Source organism: Equus caballus, chromosome 9 (assembly GCF_041296265.1).
Source record: "Equus caballus isolate H_3958 breed thoroughbred chromosome 9, TB-T2T, whole genome shotgun sequence".
In the NCBI taxonomy this organism is placed as follows: domain Eukaryota; kingdom Metazoa; phylum Chordata; class Mammalia; order Perissodactyla; family Equidae; genus Equus; species Equus caballus.
Window position 1 is genome coordinate 82827338 of NC_091692.1, and position 20633 is coordinate 82847970.

General features: G+C 49.6%; 1 long non-coding RNA gene across 1 annotated transcript in view; it reads left to right on the plus strand.

Moving 5' to 3' along the window:
• The first annotated feature begins 4407 nt into the window (after positions 1-4407).
• LOC138915614 (uncharacterized) overlaps positions 4408-20633 on the plus strand; it is a 73257-nt gene continuing 57031 nt past the window's right edge. Inside the window, exon 1 of the long non-coding RNA XR_011421675.1 lies at positions 4408-4582. This is a non-coding gene — a long non-coding RNA (uncharacterized lncRNA). The remainder of the gene's footprint in view (positions 4583-20633) is intronic.

Sequence of the window (20633 nt, forward strand, 5' to 3'; positions counted from 1 at the left end):
CAGCGCTTGTTCTCGTAATACATGGGCAGCATGCCCAAGCCAGGCTCTGACTAGTTCCTAAAACAAGTTAAATCTTTCTTTTTGGGACAATTCCATCAGTGGGGCAGATGAGCATGCTTCTCTGACAACTGTGGCTTTCACAGGCCCGACTGTTGGGCCATGTCCCACTTGGTTCCTCACGGCCCCTAGCAGCAGCCCTGTTATGCTTGGCTGGGCTTCTGGCTGGTGAGAAGATGAGCTCTGTCTTCCCACATCTTGGGGAGGAAGAGAATCACATCCACACCCCCACCCACAGCCGCCTGTGCGTGGCTGTGATGGAAATTGGTTCCTCATCCAACAGATCTCAATGGAGATTGGAAAGTGCTGGTCGGAGGAGGGAGTTGTGTCATTGTTGGTACGTGGATGGAAGCCAGGCTACCAATGAGACTACAGTCTTCCCTTCAACCTTGCTTTCCACCAGACGGGAGGACAATGCCAGCTGCAGAGAGCTTGGGCACTATCTGCCTTGGATGGACCGAGTTTCATCAGATGAGTGTCCTGGAGGTGGATCCTAGATGGCCAGACAGTGGAAGGTGGGAATATCTGTGGAGAATTCACAGTCCTAGGCAGTCGCTATCTGCAGGAGGGTGCATTTTAATCCTTCAAGTCCTACTCAACACACCTGGGATGTAAGCATGATTTCTGGCACATGCATTTGTAAATTAGCCACAACCTGAGTCAGCTCAACAATCTCCCCCCTGCGTGTGATCCGTGGGGAGCCTGAGATTTGAACCTCGGGAGTCCTTTCTGCTGAATCCTTTGACTAGGGGATGTGCAAGGGTCTTCCTGTGGTGTGTGTGTCCAAAGGGAGCACACAGATGATTTAAATCTCTCACTGAAACTAGAAGCACAAATTTAGCTGAGAAGCAGTTATTCTGCTGGAAAGACCACTGGATCAGGAGTCAGTTTCAACTGACACCTACCTAGTTCTGTGAACTTGGGCTAATGTGTACTTTATTTTGTTTTGTTTCTAAAATTCACTTAACAAAGATTAATATAGTATTTATATAAGTGTAATGAATTATTTTATGTGCTTTACAAATATCAACTCATTTAGTCTTTATAATAATCCGTGACATAGGTAAAATTATTAAACTCATTTTATAGATGAGGAAAGTGAAGGACAGAAATGTTAAGTAACTTGCCCAAGGTCACACAGCTAACAACTGGTGGAGTGAGTCTGAACTCTCCTGGATCTCAGAATACTCATCAGTAAAATGAGGATAAAACTTGTTACTCTGCCCATCCCAGCATTTAGCTCCTTTGAGCTTCACTTGTACCTCTGTGATTACTGGAATGAAATCCCTTAAAATGTAAGCTGGATGAGGACTTGGTTCTGCGCTTTGTTTGTTGGTCCCTAGCACAAGTGAGCAGCAGAGTCCCTGATGTGTAGTGGGTACTCAACAGATGTTGAGTGAATGAATGAATTGACCCCATGATTCTGTGTTGTAATGAGAGGGACCCTGCCCTTCCCTAAACATGGCTTTCTGAGGGCACGGACTCTGTATCTATCTCTGGGTCTCTAGACCCCAGTGAGTTCCTGGCAGAGATAGATGCTCACACTGAATGAATGAAGCCACACTACTGCCCTTTGCCTTAGGTTGGAAGTCACCCCTTAGTCATGAAGGTGTGAGCACACTTACGTGCCATGAGTCCATGGACATTGACACCTGTGAGTTATGGAGTAATCGTTTGTGGTGAAAAAAGATAAGGTGGAGAATATGGGGCTCTTTCAATTCCTGTGTGACAAACTGCTCCAAAGCACAGTGGTTTAAAACAACAAGGATTTATGATTTCTCCCAATAGTTGGGCAGTTTTCTGCTCCATGTGGTGTAGCCAAGGTGATTCAAGTAGCTCCACTCAGCTGGGAGCTTCTTGTGAGGATCCAATGAGTTTAAACATAGAGAAGCATCTAGAACAATGGCTGGCATGTGATTCACAATCAATGGATATTATCTGTAATTACTAGGGTGTTTCTATGAAAATTAAAATGATTTTAACAGCTATATTAAGGTAAAATTGATATACAACAAACTGCATGTTTATAGTGCATAATTTGGTAAGTTTTGACATAGGCATACACTCTGAAACCATGAGCACAATCTAGGTGACAAACATGAGTATTACCTGCAATAGTTTGCTTATATACTTTTGACATCTCTCTCTTTTGCCCCTTTCTACTCCCCACCCTCAATCCCCAGGCAACTGCTGATCGGCTTTCTTTCACTCTAGATTGCATTTTCTAGAATTTTCTAGAAATGGGGTCAGACAGCATGTACTCTCTTTTTGTCTGGCTACTTTCACTCAGAATAATTATTTTGAGATTCATCCAAGTTGTGTACGTCAATAGTTCATTCCCTTTTATCGATGAGTAGTATTCCATTGTATGGATGGAGCACAATTTGTCTGCTCCACTCAGCTGTTGAGTCGTTTCCAGTTTTTGGTCATTACTAATAAAGCTGCTATGAACATCTGAAAAAAAAGAAAATTAAAATGAGATAATGTTTGCAAAAGCCTACCCTATGCCTTGCCCAAAGTAAGTGGTAGCTATCAAGGGTGGGAAAATGAGCAATTTAGTCCATTTCCCCTCTTACCATGCTCACACTCGGGGCACTTTGGAGCAAACAGTCGCAATTTTTCTCTTTAATCGTTCTTCTGCAAGCCACGAGTGTCTTGTCTAATTCGTTAGAGTTTGCTGTCCACTCTGCTGCTGTTTACTAGTGGACAGGGAGACTGCCTCTCAGACAGGAATAAGCTGTACCCTCTGCCCCTCCCTGCGTGTGCTCACTTCCTGGAAAGTCCACTTCAGAGGAGCCCTCCCACTGGAGGAGGCACACTCTTTCTCCCCAGCTGTCCCAGCCTCACCTCTGACTAAGTAGGTGAGTTCCAGATACACCTGGGATTCGATCCCTGCTTCCATCACTACTGGTTTGTCATTACTGCATCTCAGCGTCCTCCTCTGTATAATGGAACACCAACAGTACCCACCTTGTAGATTTACTGGAAGAATTAAACGAAGTGACATATAGGAGAAGGGCTTATATAGTGCTTGGCACATAGCAAGTGGTCAACGGTTGTTAGTGGTTTATGGTTGTTATGGTTATATATATTCCAAGGCCCAGCTAAAATGCTCCCCTGTCCAGGAAGCCTTCCTGGGCTTCTCCAGATGGAAGTTGGCATTTTGTTCCCCTGGGCTTTCTTCTCACCCTCTCTAGTTTTTGATAGCACATTTCTCTTCTAACACTAAATCAGAATAATTGAGAAGAGTCTTCTCCTTCATGGTAAGCTCAGAGATGAGGTTTTGTGCTGGAATCAGCCTTTCTGCTCCCCTGGGTCACCCCAGGGCTGGGCACAGAGCAGGTGCTTAAGCAGCAATCAGGGCAAGTATCCATTATATCATTTGCAACTATAATATATTAATATACATGTATTAATAGAGCGCCTACGATGTGCTAGGCTGAGTTCTAGGGACTGAAATGAACACCTCCCTTCCCCATCTTCCACCAAGATAACAGCCTCTCCTTGGCCTCACACAACCCTTTAGGCTGCCCTTTTGCGATCCCTTATCTCTTCCAGGCTGCTCAGGCTGTTTCTTTCAGTTTGACTTCACTTGTAGTAAACTACTGGGGATGGGGATGGGGGGCAGGCTGTGCGTCTCCCCAGGGCAGGAGGGAGAGCTGAAGCATCTGATTGCCTGGCTCTGGGCCCCCAGCACTCTCATTCTCCTTCTCCATAAAATGCAGCTCGCATCGCCTCGCTTTCGGGGTTGCTGGAATTAAACAGCATCACATGTGTCAAAGTGCCTGGCAGACAGTAGGTCCTTCCCAGATAGAATTATTATCCTCTGGCTATGCTTGGGAACATTTTGTGGCCCATTTGTGCCCTGCAAATGTCACAGGTGTCGCAGGTTCCCACAGGAGGTGCCCTGCTGGAAATTTATCTTGGGCTTTTGTTGTCTTCTTTGGTGAGAAAATTGCCAGGGACATGGGGGTACGGGCAGGACAAGAAAGACACCAAGGCCGGCTTCCCTGAGAAGGGAAGATGCAGGCTAAGCAGCCCTCATGCTCTTGAGAGAAGAGTCTAAAAAGATGTTTCCCTTTCTGTGTCCCTGAAGTGCTCACGGGGCGGGGAAAAGGGGTTTGCGAGGTGTGGGAAATGGAGTCAATCCTGACTGTGCTTCCTGCTGTCTTCTTGCAGCCCGAGAAGTAGCTGGAGTATGAGAAAATGCATTAGGAGAATTCCGCTTCAAGAGCTCTACACGGGGCCCCTGGCTGAGGGTCAGCGACGCAGTGTCGGCATTTGTACTCATCCAAGAAACCGCGTAGGCGTGAGTTTCAGCAGCGACACTCTGCAGTGGTAGGAATGCGTGGCAGAGAGAGTCCCTGGCAACTGTCAGCTGAACAGACTCCAGTTCCTCCAGGCCTGGTGTGTGAGAGGGCCTATTTTTGGTTTTACCTGGCCTGCTCCCAGGGCTTTGGGACAATTTATTGGGAAGGGAGGAAACCTTCGGAGGGAGATGCTGGGCTTCCTGCTCTTATTGGAGGTGAGTGCTGAAGAGATTAATTGGAAAAATAAGTGGAATGTGACCACATTTGAGCTCTGAATTTATGGAGCGGTTCATACCAGTTATACTAATTATCCCACAGGGCATTGTGAAATACTAAGAGAGATTTGGTCTTAATTAACTTTTGTTCTTAGGATTACAGGATGAATAGCTCTTTTGAGGGCAAGGGAGAGTCTGTTTCCTGGGCATGGAGGTGGTGAAGAAAAAGGTACATTTGGGATCTAGACAGAAGTTCTGTCAAGGGAGTAGTGGGAGAAGATGCAAATACAGGTCACTTCTGGACCATGGAAGGCCTTGGGGGCTTCGCTAAAGGGTCTGGAGTAGCTCCTGGCACACTGGGAGGAGTGAGTCTATCTGGCTATGCTGTAAGGGGTTTGGGGACTGAAATAGCCATGTTTCCTCAGGGCTGAGGCAGTCTCCAAGATGGCCACCCACCTAGGCATGCCAGCGCTGTCAGCCCTCAAACTCTTTATCCACAGTCCGTTCTCAAAAAACAGCCAACGCGGCAGCTCCGGGTGGCCAGGATTGCAACACCAGATGTGTTTGTTCCCCGTGTTTGTGAAATACCTCAGAGGCACCGTTCCAGTCCCACCTGACTAGTTTTCTGATTGCCACACGGCGCTGGCTCTATCTGCCAATACTCAACCGGGGCTGACTGGTCAGAGATTTCGAGATGGTTGTGGGTTCAGAACTTAAGAGACCTCATTTCTGTCTGCCCAAGTGAGCAGATTTTTACCTTCCTGAAGCTTCTCAATAGCACTTGTCAGGTTTGGAGGCAGCTCCGGTACCCTGCAGTTGACCTCTTGGGCCAGATTCTTGACCTCTTCAAGCTTTCATCTCTTCAACTGCATGAGGAGGATAATAATTCCTATCTTGCAAGCTTGTAACCCACAAGTATACCACCAAGTGGAAAATCAGGGTACCAGCTCACCCCAGGCTTCCTGCCCCCAAAGGTCACTGAAAGCACAGTTCACCTCAAATGTCTGAGTCGTTAAAATTCAATCTTGCATTTAATTCTTGCAAACGAATATACTGTCAATCTTTGACTGAGAGCAGGACGAAGAGGCCTGACTAATATATAACATCGTGGGCATTCAGAAGCCCCTGGACGTTGGCTTAAGAGGATGGTTTGTGGTACTTACTCAGCCCAAGCAAGGAGGCTGCAAGAGGCATGTGACCTTATGCATCATTTCCTTCATTGACCTCCTTCCAATACCACAGGGGAAAAAACTCAAGTTGAGAGGGGAGGGGCTGACAAGTACTGGGCTTCTATTTCATGCCAAGCACCGAGAGAGTAGTTGTGCATATATTTTCTCATTTTGTCATCTCCTCAACCCCAAGAAGTAAACAGCAGCACTGTCCCCAAATAGCAATCAGTCATTTAATAAATATTTATGGAGTGATTATTATTATTATTATTATTTTTTAAAGATTGGCACCTAGGCTAACAACTGTTGCCAATCTTCCTTTTTTTTTTTTAAGGATTGGCACCTGGGCTAACAACTGTTGCCAATCTTTTTTTTCTGCTTTATTTCCCAAACTGCCCCCCCCCCGCCCCCCGCATACATAGTTGTATATCTTAGTTGCATGTCCTTCTAGCTGTGGGATGTGGGAAGCCACCTCAACGTGGCCTGATGAGTGGTGCCATGTCTGCACCCCGGATCCGAACCCTGGGCCGCCGCAGCGGAGCGCACGAACTTAACCACTCGGCCACGGAGCTGGCCCCTGGAGTGATTATTATGTACCAGGCATTGCTCTAGGAACTAGAACACTTGAGAAAATCGAGGCTCGAGGTGGTGATATGACTTGCTCAAGGTCACACAGCTGGTATGTGGGTGATCAGGATAAGACCCCACCTTTTCTGGGGTCTATTCCATGGTGGTTTTCATTACGGGATGCTGCACAGATGCAGACACAAATATACATATACGTGTCTGTACATACAAACACTTCCACACTCATATGCACTCACCTGCATACACACATGCAAACACTCACCATGCAAATGCACACTTTCTCACAAATGCGCTCATGCTCACACACACACGCATGTACACAGACAAGTATACCTACAGGTGCACACACACACATCATTCTAGCACACAAACACAGATACATGTGTTCTTGCATATATATTTGCAAACACCATTCCACTCATTGGGAAGAACTTTTCCAAACTGCTGGAATCTCTGAATATATTTTAGATCACTAATATTATAGATACAGTCTCAAAGATTTCATCCTTTTTCTCTCTGTCTCTCCTTCTTTCTTTCTCCCTCCTTTTACTCTTCTCTTTCTCCATTCTGTGACCAAACCTCTCTTTCTGCTTTTTTCTAGCCATGAAGTCTTAGAGAATTCCTAGGACTGTGAGGCTTAGGGTGGAATATTGGACCAGAAAGTAAAGACTCTAAGGCCACCCAAAGTTGAACCTATTTGCCAAATTCTGCCTTGCTTGGGCTTTCCTCCCTGCAGCTCTAGTAATTTCCCGAAGACCCCTTCCAGCCCCATCGTCTGTCTCTCTACTGCCAGGCATGGCACGCTCAGGTTCAAGTCGAGCCCTTGCAGCTGGGTGTCCCCAGTCCTAGCACCTACCTCCTCTGCTCTCTCATGCATGTGTCAAGCGCCCGTGAAGGTTTCTTCCAAGTATTTCATCACGCCTCGGGGTGGGGATGCATCTATTTTCTTTTCAACACTTTGCTTCCACCTGGCATTTCATTTGCCAGCTAATAGGTGAAGTAACATCCTGATGCTGGTGGCCTTGCCGGAGGGGAGCTGTGCTCTGATCTGTAAAGTGTTGGTGGGGGCATAGCAAGTCTGACCCATGGTCCTTAGTGATCACCCAGGAGGTGGGCTGGGGGGCTGGGTTATAGCTCAGCTCATCAGTGTAGGAAATTCAGACTCTTCAGAATATTTCATCATCCAGGCAGCTTAAGGTGAAGGTGGTAAAATTTGAGAAACTTTGGCAACTCCCATGTCTCGGTCCCTGAGGAGTGCCAGAGAGTCACCTTACCCAACGCATCCATTTTCCTGATATCAGAGATCTCTATATATATCTAAAACACTTTTGCCTTTACCATTAAAGGATCTTGAAAGCGTGCTTAGGGACTCCAAGAACTTACTGAGACCTTTGGACTCCAAAATCCTGCATTTACCTTCTCCCTGGCTGTTTGGCCATGTTGCCCAACTGAATGAGTTTGCTAGAGGCAGGCTGTCAAGTTCAAGCACTCCTTAACAATCCTTGGCATATTTTGCATATGCCGAGGGACTGCATATTTTGCAGACACCCAGGAATGGTTTTAGCAATGTGTACTTTGTCTGGCGCAACACCCCTGTAAGACCCACCCCCCACCCCGACTACCACTGGAGACGATAAAATGGGAAGATGGAAATAGGAGATCCAGTGGATATGGTGCTGTGAAAGAGAACACTGCCCAGTGAGAAAGAAAACTGAGCACCCAGGTGCCTCATGGGCTTGATGCCAATCTTTGGGATGGTTCGATGATAAAGATGGAATTCTGGAGGTGGAGTTCTCTTGGGCACATAGCTGATAGTCTTATATGGTGATTACTTATGGTTGAGTCTTAGGCTGTAACTAGATTATAAACTCAGTGCATAGGGGTCAGGGCTTAAGCATAACTTCCCTCCCCTGTACCACTGAACTCTGACCCGTATGGGCAGAGAATGTTCAGTCAATGCAGGGAAGGAGGGGAGGCTAGGCTACATTTATATGATGCTACGTCATGTTCAAAACCTTCCACGGTGAGTCAGCCCTTCTGGTGGCTGAGCTCATTCTCAGGCATGTGAATCCCTCACCTTCCTTATCTGGCCCCCATTTTTGTATAACAGTGTGAGGCCTGGGTAGCTGTCTTCTGGCAGGGGAGGCAAGATTTCCCCATACAGAGCAGAGTGTGGGCATGGGCTGCGGTGGATTTACTGAAGCATTGTAACGTTCAGAGAACGTTTCTCATGGTGGCTTTTAAGAGAAGGGTCTGCTTGTGTTACAGACACCAAGGAGGGCTTCTCAGAGCAAGTGGGACTCCAGGGGGCTTGTGGGTAAGAAGAGAGGAGGCTGGTCGAGGCCAGAAGAATAGCACCAGCTAAAGCACAGCCCAGGTCTAGCACACATGTTCATTTGCTCATTTTTTCTCTTATTTACTCATTCATTCACTCAAAAATATTTCCCGAGTCCTGCTCTGTGCCAGGCATTGTTCCTTGGGGAGCAGAGCAGTGAACAAGCCCGGTTTATAAAGTTGTGCGGGAGCCAGAAAATGAGCAAATATTCCAAGTGAGAGAAGGCTTGGCTGGAAAAGAATGGGTGTCATGGGGGCGTTGACCAGGTGGGGGCAGGAGGAGGGTCAGTGAGAGCTGAACCCTAAAGGGTAAGTGGGGGTCAGCCCGAAAATGGGACACGGGAGGATGGGAGAAATGGCAATAAGTATTCCAAGCATGAAATTCCAGGCACAGAAAGAGCCAGCTGTTGCAAGACGCTTGAAGAAGTCCTGTGTGGCCAGAGCACCGCAAGTCCAGGGTGGGGGAGGTGGGACGAGGGGGAGGAGTGAGTGAACAAGATAGGGGTGGTGAGGTGAGCTGGGGGGAGAGCAAGGCCAGGTAGAGGTCACACAGAGCCTTCTGGGCCATGATAAGGCTTTTGGACTTCATCAAAAGCTGTCTAAGCAAGAGATGCTAATAACTTGAATTAGGGTACAGGTAGCATAGAGTCAAGATGTGGCAGCTTGATGAATTATTTTGGAGGGGAATGTCCTAGTCACCAGAAGATTTTCTGTAAGGCTGTTTCCAGCTCTGCCCTTTTGTGGCTGCACGCTGTGCTGGCCCCAGGGGCTTGTGGAGGAGGCCAGGGCTCTCCCTGGGAGCCCTCTCTGCTCCCTGCACCCCTTCATGCACCAACTGCACCTCCTTCCTTCCACACACAGTCCACTTCAAGTGGCCTGTGCCCTTATCCAGCCCTGCCACCAGTTACCCCATCATTTTCCCCAAGGGACCTGCTGCTCCCCTGCCCTCTGCCTGAAATCCTCCATTCTCTCCCTCAATCAAACCCTTTATTTTTGCATCAAGAGGGAGTGCCCCTCTGAGCCTGCTTCTCCAGTTACTAGCTGGGCAGCTGGGCGCTCTAGATTTTGATGTCTTCAGCAGAGAAGGAGGATGGTAGCAGCGCCTCCCTGGGCTGTTGTGAGGGTTTCCCAGGTCACCACTAGGAGAGCACCTACCCCTGGCCTGGCTCCAGGTTGGTCCTGTAAAGGCTGCCTGTGATCGTAGTCACGGTGCACCCGGCCCTTCACCATTGCCCCTCACTCCACATCGGCCTCGTTTCTATCCCTCTCCCCACTGCCCCTGCTCCCCAGCCATATGGAACTTCTCCCCACGCCCCGAGCACTCTGGTTTCTTTCTTCCCAACACATTGCTCATGCTGTTCCCTCTGTTTGTGAGGCCCTTCCTTCCCCAGGTCGTGTCTGTTTACTCTGGGAACCTTCCTCACTCACGGACATCGTGGTCCTGCCAGTCCAACCCTAAGGCAGATAGAATTCTTCCTTCTGTCGCGTTTCCCCAGCACCTGGGGCATGGCTTTATTATAGTAAACATTAGGGTGTGTTTCGGGGGAGTTGGTGGGTCCGTGTCCCCTGACAGGTCTGTTTCCTGGGGCAGGGACACGGCTCTGAGCACTGAGCATGCATGGAGCCGGGTACGTGGTGCTGTGCTCAGAGCTGGTTGGGCGAGAGAATGAAACGGCCTGCCACCCTCACCTTTAAGGCAAGGTCTAACTAAGGTGTCTAACTAATCTTGGTTTCCCCAACGCCTGGCACCCAGGAGGAGTTCACTGAATTCCCTTTGCCCTTAATTGGAGGACAGATATGGCAGGGGTGGGTAGAAGCAAGCAGAGGTATGAAGGGCCAAGGGGAAGAGGAATTTGGACAATGGGATCAGGAGCCAGGAAATGATTCAAAGCTCTGTGGGGAGTACCTGGGCTGGGGAGCTGAGTGTCCTGGGAGGCCCAGCCTCCTTCCCTGGCTGGACCCTGTCCTAGCCGTGTGGGAGGAAGGAGACACCACCCAGCCCGGAAGAGGGTATTAACACATCAGGATGACCCGCGGTGTATTGCACGGGCTTATCTGTTAATAATAAAAATGAAATTATATTAAAAATACAGCCATGTGTGGGTTGCAGGACAAGTTAATGATCCCTCAGGTAGTCAGATGCGTGTCCCTTTAATTGAGGCAGCTAATGACCGTGGTAATAATACCCTGGATCTGTTTAGGGTTTCTTTCTTCTGAGGAGCTCAAAGCACTTTCTCTTCCTATCTCATCTCTCTCCTTGACTTCCCAGGGAAGTGGGTCATCTTATGTCTGTTTCTCAGGTGTCTGTGTGCTGTGACTCACTCCGGGGCTTGGGAGCTCCCCTCCTCGTCCTGGGTGGGGCCCACATGCCTCTCTCCCCCTTGGCGCTGGGCCTGGAGCACCCCACTTCCTGAAAGATGGCCTGGCCCACTGAGAAGGGCCCTCTGAACTGCAGGGCCAAGGGGAGCTAAGGCTCCAGAGGAAGCAGAGGGATAGGGCAGGTGGAGAGGGGAGGGAGGAAAAGAGGGAGGGCTGGCAGAGAAAATGGGAAGTTCAGAGAAGGCAGAAGCCTGGAGCCAGCATCGTGAGGGCGGGCACCTGTCGTCTTGATCTTTCTATCCCCTGGACCTAGCACGGTGCTTGGCACATTGGGCGACAGATGGCGATACCTATGCTATCATTGAAGACCCAGCTCAAACGTCACATCTTCCAAGAAGATCTCCTTGGTTCCTCCCCAGGGTCCCCTCCACACTCTCACTGGACCCTCTTAGTCCTTGGAGCCTCTGTTTATCCTTCTTCTCAGGCAGTTTTGCGTTAGAGTTAGCTGTTTATGTGTCAGCCACCCCCATTCAGGTGTCAGCTCCTAGACCAGGCATGAGTCTGACTCACTGCATATCCTTAGGGTCTGTTTGCACAGGGCTCTCACACAGTAGGGTTCTCACACAGTAGAGGGATACAGGCAAGCCTGGGCTTTGAAAGTCAGAAAGACCCAGACTCAAACCCTGGTTCTGCCTCTTACCAGCTGGGTGGCTCGGGAACCCCTCTGACCTCTTGGATCTTCCCCTTCCTAATCACACAGTGGGGCTGAGAAAGCCCACATTGCTGGGCTGTGTCAAGGTTAGCTGTGATGTCACTGCCTGGCACCTAGTAGGTGCTCTGTGTTCATTTCCTATGATTAATTTCAGATGTGGTGGTTCCCAGCCCCTCCTCCTCATCGGAACCGCCCTTCTCAGGAACAGACATTCTTGGAACTCCCCGGGAAATTCTGAGCCCGTGGGTCTGCAGTGGGGCCGAAGTACCCACCTTTGAAAACAGCTCCTCTGGTTCTTCTGATGTCGAGGGTCTTAATGTTTGTCAAATGGAACATACAATTAAATATTAGATAGTGCAAAAGTCATTGACTTCTCTGGTTTCTAGGGTCCAGTGAAGGGACAGTAAAAACTCATGGATAAAATGGTCAGCAGCCTCTTCTTGATGGAACCACAAGTGGTTGCTTGTGGAGGCAGATGGCGTGGAGAGAGGAAGTTCACCCCGACTTTACCTGACACCAGCTCTGTGACCCAGGAAGCTATTTGCCATCTCTGAACTTCATCTTGCTGCTTTCTTTGGGGTATAGTCCTAAGTGCTGATTTCTTGAGTGAGCATTCTCCACTTTTTTACATTTGAGGACCAGATCTGGTGGGCAGAAGAGCCCTGTAGACACCATGACCCCCAGTCAACAATGTCACGAGGTGTTGCTTGGCCTTTGCTAAAATTTCCCAAGTTGATTAAGAATTAGAGATGGAAGTAAAAGTTCATAACCATTGACAGCTCCAGCTGGAATCTGAGAGACCTCTAAAAGGGAACTTTGTGTAGACTGAAGTGCCAGCCTAGCCTTCTTTCTGAACAGGGGCCTGGAACTCTCCAGCCCTGGGAGGGGATGACCCTATAGAGGTCAAGGGTCAGACCTGCAGAAGGCCCCCAGGCGGTGAAGCCTGGGTCCAGGCCGGACTCTGCTGCCCACTTGCTGTGTGACTTTGTATGGACCAAAAAGCCTCCCCAGGCCCTGCTGACCTTGACACATGAGGTGACACAGAGAAATTCTTTCTCTAAGGCTTATGACTCTGAAAAAGAATTTGATGTAGTGAAGAGAGACACTTGTCCCAGGGATGAGAGTGGTAAATGGCCAACAATGGAAGACCTGAAAGACCCATGCCACAGGACAAGGTGGGCATTGTGAGGCACTGGGGATGCTGAGCCTAGGAGTGTAGGGCTCATGAGAGGATCACATCACCAGAAGTGACAGCAGAGAATGCTAGGTGCTAGATATTTTCCTACATGCTATTTCCTTTAGTTTTTTCATAACCTTAAGAGACATTACTGCATCGTTTTTCAACATTGGTGATAACCAACTCCATTTTAAAGATGAGAAAACTGAGGCTCAGAGATGTGAGGGTCCCCAAAGTGACACAGCAATTTGGTGGCACCAGGATTGACTCTACTTCTGTCTGACTCTGGTATCTGTGCGTGTGTTTTTCCACACTACAGTTTGCTACCATGATGGCTGCTCCCAAGCACTTGGGCTAATTTAGATGGACTCTGGAGTGGTTCTCCAGATGTTTCCCCCAGGTGAGGCAGACACCTTCCCTTTCCTGGGAACAGGCCACCGTTGGTGTTTGGGAAGGTGTTTGGGGGGGGTCAAAGCCATCAAGGCACTGGTCCGGTCATTATAGGCGGGAGATGAGGCTTGTTCTCAGGATCCTGAGCGGGATCTGGCAGTGGCTCTCTGCAGCCAGGGCCTGGGGTGGCGGCCCTGAACGGGTGATTGTTGTTGCTACTAATCAGGGAGGGTGGACAGCTTTGAAGTCTCAGAAGGCACAGATTTCCAGACCGGGTATCGCTCAGGAGATTCAAAGGGCAGGATTGCACAAGGGCGACCTCTCCTTGGGTCCAGAGGATGGGAAAGTTGGCTTCTCTTCTGCGAAAGGTGAGTGAATCAGCTTTCCAAGAAGCCAAGCGATTCTTTGGTTCCCTGCCCCCGACAGCTCAGAGTAGTGGCCCTGCCAGGGCAGACTGGAGTGGGGAAGATGAAGAGATGACAGTGGCACCCTGCTCTCTCTTCTTTCCTTTCGCTATAGGGAGCATGGAGCTCAGAGGATTAGCCTGGGAATGGCCCCATCACACATGTGGAAGCGTCCCACTTCTGACACTGCCATATGTCACTCCATGTGGTCACAGCTGGGTACCGAGGCTGGCGTAAGGAGGATCACTGTACCCAAGGTGCAGAAGTGGGGGGTGTAAAAGCCACAGGGGCCATGGTACAACCTGAGGGGCAGAGAAAAGCCTTCCATTCCCCAGTTCCATCTTTCCTGCATGGTGTCAACAGTCTTCAGAGCCAGAGATCTGGGTTCGAATCCCAATCTCCCCTTACGTTCCCTCCTCTGCCACCTGCTCCCCAGCCCTCAGATCTCACGGTTACACAGCAACCTCAGGCAAGTCATTTCAATCTGCCCGAGCCTTAGTTTTCTCATCTGTGTAATGGGGATAGCATTATCTGCCTCACCGAATTGAGAATTATCGAGCAGATTAAAAAAAAGAGGTAGCCTGGGTTTAAATCATAGCCCTGTGCTCCCTCACTAACCCGCTGGGCGACTCCTACCCTCCCTGAGCCTCAGTCTGATTGTCCATTGAATGTACCCTCGTCGTGGATTTGTAAGGGTCAAATGAGATGATGCTCCTGACGTTTATAAGGTGCCCAGCAAAAGTGTTAATTGCCTTCTCCTCCCATGCTCATTCCCTCATGATTTTGTTGAGAAGAGAGATTTGGATCTGAAAACGTCAAATTACTCCAGACATTGATCTTTTCTATGATCCTAGTTCATAAAATGGGATAAGAATAGCGTGTATCTCTAGAGTTGTTGTGAGGTCAACTGAGTTGACACAGGTACCATGCTAGAACAGTGCCCAAAACACACGAAGTACCCCTAAAGGTCAGCTTTGTGGCTGGCTATGTAGAGTTCTTTCTGCTGGTGATGGAGCCCTGGCCTGAGTGGTCAGGCCTAACCTGGAATGGTAGTTGGCAGGAGCGGCTGGGATCTTTCCCGAACCCCCAGGAATAGCTCGGGCCTTATCTTATAACAAAGATTGCCTTTGGCCTTGACCGGTCCTGGAGATGGTGGGAAAGAGGGATGTCCATGATCTTTGGCTGCTCCTACATTTTTTCATGGCCAAGGAAGCAGATGAGGGCAGTGGCAGGGCAGGCTGTGGTCCTTTACTGAATGCTGACCATCTAGGAGGCCACAGCTGGATAGCAGCTGGAGGACCCCCTTCCATGGTACGAGGAATGGGCACTGGGCAGAGCCATAGAGCCTGTTCCTGGCAAAAGCAAACAAGATGTGCTTCTTTCACAGGAACTTGGAAGGGTGAGCTGGACAGTTTTTCAGAGTTTGAGTCCATGTGTCTAGACTCCAAGGCCAGTGCTCTTTCTAAGACATTGACTGTAGCCAGAGTCATGGACCCCTACCCGGGGAGCTCAGCCATTGATTTGTGGCAGATGGCCCCTGGATGCTCAGGAGGCACAGAGGAAGAAGAGAGATTCAGAGAAAGTTTGTGGAGGAGGTGACATTTGAGCCAGGCTTTTTAGGTGGAGATGAGGGACGAAGCAGTTGTTCCCACTTCCTCACCTCCCACTCATTTCTCCGTGTCTACCCACCGCAATTTGGCTTCTCCCACAACAGGAAACTGCTCTCATCGAGGTCATTGGCGACCTTCTTGTGACAAATCCAATGGATGTGTCATAGCCTTCCTCTTAACTAATGTGGGGGTCACATTTGACACTGAGCTCACTTCTCCCTTGACTCCTGGTTCTCCTCCTACCTCCTCCCCTGTCCTTTCCCTCCAATTTCCCTCGTGATCTCATCTTTCCCTGCTACCTCCCTATCTACTATCCATCCTCCATCCATCCATCCATCCATCCATCCATTCATCTTCACATATTTATTTATTCTCTTTCTTTCTGCCTCTCTCTCTTTATCTATCTATCTATCCACCTACCTATCATTTATCTATCTCTATCATCTTTGTAATCAAGGACAGTTTAATGAAGGCATTGTTTACAAAAGTATACAAGGATTAAGGGAATCCAACAGGAAATAGTGCCGCTCTCCAAGATGAATAATACCAGGGAGCCATTACCAACCCTAGGCTTGAAGGCCAAGTGGTTATCAAAACCCAGAGAGTGTAGCTACAAGAGGGCATTTCCTGTTAGGGGTTTCAACAGAGGGACGCAACTAACCAGGGGCATCAATACCCCTGACTCTCCTCCTGCCCTTGGGTGCATTTCACAAAGGTCAGCTTCCCATGCCCCTGACACTTTGATGTTAGCCTGCTGCTGTCTGAGCCCCTTGCTTCCTTCCACTACATTCTCACCCTGATGACTCTTCTCTGCTCTAATGGCTGATGTCCCCAAATTGCTATCTCAGGCTTAAACCTCTCTCCTGACCACCTGAACACCCAACGGTCTGCTTCCTGGACATCTGTGGCTGTCCTTCAGGTGTCTCGAACTCAGCATGGCCACGGTGGAACTCATGCCCTTCCCCGAAACTGTTTATCTTATTTACATATTTCTGCTCAGCATCAATGACATTCCTGACTCCTGCCCCTCCTTTCCTCTCTGATCCCTAACCAAGTCCTGTCAAATCCACACCCAGACATTTGACAGATGCAGTCGCCTCTCCATCTCCCCCCAACTCCCTTCACTCAGGCCCTCCTCATCTCTCCCTAGATTATGACCATCACTTCCTAATTAACCTTGTGGTCTCCGTCTCGCATCCTTGTGGCAGGGGCTGCTAGCTGCCTCTTAAGGTCCATTCCTTCTCCCTTCTTAGTTAAAGAATCCCAATTTTTAGTTAGGTACATTGCCAAAAGACAACATTTGCCAGCTTCTCTTTTAGCAAGGAATGACCACGTGCCTAGCTTTTAGCCAAGGAGACATAAGCAGTAGGTCATGTGGTAGTGCTGGGAAGTTTCCTTAAAATGGAGAGGGTGCACTCTTCTTTCTCTTGGCTCTGTTCTGCCGCCTGGACCATGGATATGGTGGCTGAAGCTCTAATAGCTACACTGGGCCATTTAGAGAGTGGCCTTCCACAGCTGGAAGAATGCTCTTCACAAGTGTACCAGCCATAAACCACTATTTCTGGACTTCTTCACGCAAGGGTGAAAGAACTGTCTAACTTGATGAAGCCACTATTCGTTTTTGTTTTTCTGTTATTTGCAATGGAACATAATTCTCACCGATGCACCTTGTACCCAGGGGGATGGCTGCAGATGTTTTTGTGCCCCACACGCCCCTCCCCCCAGCCCCAAACCACCTGGTCTCAGCACAGCCATGAGGACAATTTCATACTGTGAGTATCCTATTTCAGGCATGCAGGGCTTGTTCAAAACCACAGAAGGCCAGTCAGCCCCTGCGCAGGTACAATCTAGAAGAACGATGGGTGGGGGGACAGTTAAGTCTTCCCAGAGGCGACCCTCAAGTAGTGGGGACTGAAAGTTGGTGACAATGGGAAGTTCATTGATGGTGTCTCTGGGGGTCCCCAAGCAGGACTGAGTTCTCACTGCCCACAGAGGTAACCAGCTCAATAACACACCCCCTGTTGCCTTTTCCCCCAAGAGTAACTCAGTCCCCTCGCCCTGTCACTGCTGCTTCCTGGAGTCACCCCACAATAAACCGCCTCCACCCTCATTCTCCTTCTCGTCTCAGTCCGGGCTGCTGGGGGAACCGGCAGAGTTCTCTCTAAAAGGTAGCTCTACTTTTGCCCTTCCTGTCCCCAAAGTCCATCTCCGGAGCCCGTTAACTCCCGGATGGTGATACGATTCCTAGGCCCAGATGGCCCCACAGCTCTGATCGCCTCCTCCCCCACAGCCTATTCCTCGCCTCTTGGCCCCCTGTGTGCTTTTTGCTCCGGCCGTGCCAGGACATAAGCAGTTTCACGCTCTGGTGCCTTCTCACAGACTGGAACATTCCTTACCTTCCCCCAGTGCAAAGGCTCAGGTGCCCTTCACCCTTGCTCTCACGTGCCTCATCTTCTGGAAAGCCCTCCCTGACGACTCGAGTTCATCTGGCGTCTCCCTTGTCCAGGGTCTCATTCTTCCTTTATATCATACTCGAATCGGCCAATTAGCTGCCTCTCTCTCCGTCTTGACTTTGTGCTTCTTTCTGGAGCAGACTACACGCACCCTATGCAGTTTTATATGCCTGGCCTAGCTCTGAGCCAGGACGGAGTTGAAACTCAGTGTTTACCGTGTGGCAGCGTGAGTGGGGACAGGACCAGGTTGAGCAAGGCCCAGAGAGGGGCACATGCGTGGTGCATTCCTTGACTGATAAGCAGTCTGCACCCTTGAGGCCCCTCACTGTAGAACCCATTTCTCCGAGATTTGGTCTCCAGTCTTTTCAGCCTCAGCCCCTACAACCTCTCCTCCTGCTCAGAGCTCCAGCCACACCATTCCTTTGCCCAACGCGCATGCGCCCTTAAGCCACCCTGACTGATCACGATCTTCCCCCCCCTGCCCGGATTGCTCCACTCCCCCGACCCCGGGAATTTCTCCCTGCCTTTCGAGGCTCCTATTAAGTACTCCTGCATGCACCAGCCTTTTCCTGCTAGGAACTGTGCCTTGTATATTGTGGGTTCTTAGGAAGGTTGTTGTTGTGTTGGGTACGCTGGGTGGGGTGGGGGGTATGTATGCATATATGTATTTAACACATAGTTACATAGGGCTTAATATATTCTAGACCCTATTCTTCCTGCAGTGCACATATCAACTAATTTAGTAGATGTAACAATCCTATAAGGAAGGTCTTGCTATTGTCCCCATTTTACAGATGATAAATCTGAGGCACAGAGGGGATAAGTAACTTTTCTAAGGTTACACAGCTAGAAAGTGTTAGAGAAAGGATTTGAATGCAAGCAGTTTGGCCTGAAGTTCCCTGCTTCTAATTGGGGGCCAAGGCTGGGAGATAGGCTGCCGCACTGAGGAGGATAACGTTTCTTTTGCAGACTTGGGGGCCGTAGAAGTGCGCACACTATGGATGGACTGAGGGTGGCTCTGGAGAGGACTGGATTACACTGACATCAGCTGCTCACGTCTAGGCTGTGCAGGCTTGAAGAGGCTATGGGGGAGCGGATGCAGGGGACGTTCCTCAGGCCCCCAGGGCAGAGGTGGTGGCTCTTAGCTCCTGGGAAGCCTTTGATGGACTGAAGCAGAGCACTTGGGGTGGCAAGAGGGTCCTTTTTACTGACACTCTGGACTGGAAGAACATCGAATGCTTGGTATTTCAATCAACTTCCCCTTCTGGGAGCTCCAAGGCTGAGCTCCGGTGACCAGAAATCCCGCAGGTGGCTGGGAACAGCTCCAGAGGCCGGGGCTTCACTGCAGGTGAGGTGTGGGCATTGCCTGGCCTTCACTGATCGGGGCCAAGGTGGGGAGCTCCTGGAAGGAAATCTGCTCCTGACTCCCACCAGCCTCTCTCCTGCCTTGCTGGGGTGAGTGGGGTGGGCGCTCAGGAAAGCAGAGAGGGTGTTTACAAATGGATGCGGGATCACAAGAAGACCCCTGGACCAGCAGTCAGGAACTTTGACTTAATTTGCTGGGTGATTTTCGTGGCAAGCCTCTTCCCTTCTATGGGCCTCAGTTTCTCCATTGTGAAATGCAAAGACTGGGCAGGATGCTCATGAAGGTCTCTCCCAGCCTGATCTTTAGTGACTCTAGCTGTATGTGGGTTACTTCGGGGAGCAGGAGGAGGGAGGGAAATTAGGGTGTGTTATGGGCTGAATTGTGTCTTCCCAAAATCCATATGGTGAAGTCTTAACCTCCAATTCCTGAGAATGTGACTGTATTTGGAGATAAGGTCTTTAAAGAGGTGACTAAGGTTACATGAGGTCATTGGAATGGGCCCTCATCCAACCTGTCCAGTGTCCTTATAAGAAGAGGGCACTAGGACACACACACACACACACACAGAGGGACAACCATGTGAAGACACCAGAAGATGGCCATCTCCAAGCCAAGGGGAGAGGCCTCAGAAGAAATCTCCCTGCTGACACCTTGATCTTGGACTTCCAGCCTCCAGGGTTGTGAGGAAATAAATTTCTGCTGCTTAAGCTGTGGTACCTCAGTCTCCGTGGGGTCAGGCTGACCCAAACGTGAAGGGCGTGCAGGCAGATCAAGGGAAGGGGGTCAGTGCAGGTCATCTTGGACATTGTGCATTGAGTCTGCTGTATTGTCAGGGCTAGATGAGTAAGCCCTAGTCTTGCCTTCAAGGAGCTCTTAATTCCATGAGAGAGACAAGCAAACATTGAGATAATGCTTGGCCAATGCAGTGACGAAGCATGTACACCGTGCCATGCAGATGTAGGACTGGGAACGGAATAACCCACTGTCCGGGATGCCTTCACAGAGGAGACACTTTGAAGGGTCAGCCATGGGACCCACCAGTCCGAGAATGGAGGGAAGAGCATCTCAGGCAGAGGGATCAGCATGTGCAAAGGCACGGAAGCACATCTGATTCATGAGGGCTGTGGGATATGACACTGGAGAGCAGGGCTGGTGCTGGATCAGACAGGACCATTCAATCCAACCTGAGTTGGGGAGGCCATGGAGGGTTAGGATGAGGTTGACAATGCGTCTCAGGCTTAGAGGGGATACAATTTACAAGCCTGGGGCTCTCGAGCCAGACCATCTGAGTCCCAGCAGTGCTACTTACTAGTTGGGTGACCCTGGGCAGGTTACTTAACCTCCTGGAACCTCAGTGTTCTCATCTGCAGAATGATAATGATAAGAGGACCTACCTTATAGGGCAGCCACAAAAATTAAGTAGGTCCTACGCCATGCTCTGAACAATGCCGTGCATGTGGACGGCTCTTAACACACTCTGGCTGTCAGCTCAGCCTTGGTTTTCGCACCTGCTCTCCCACGTTGTGGCT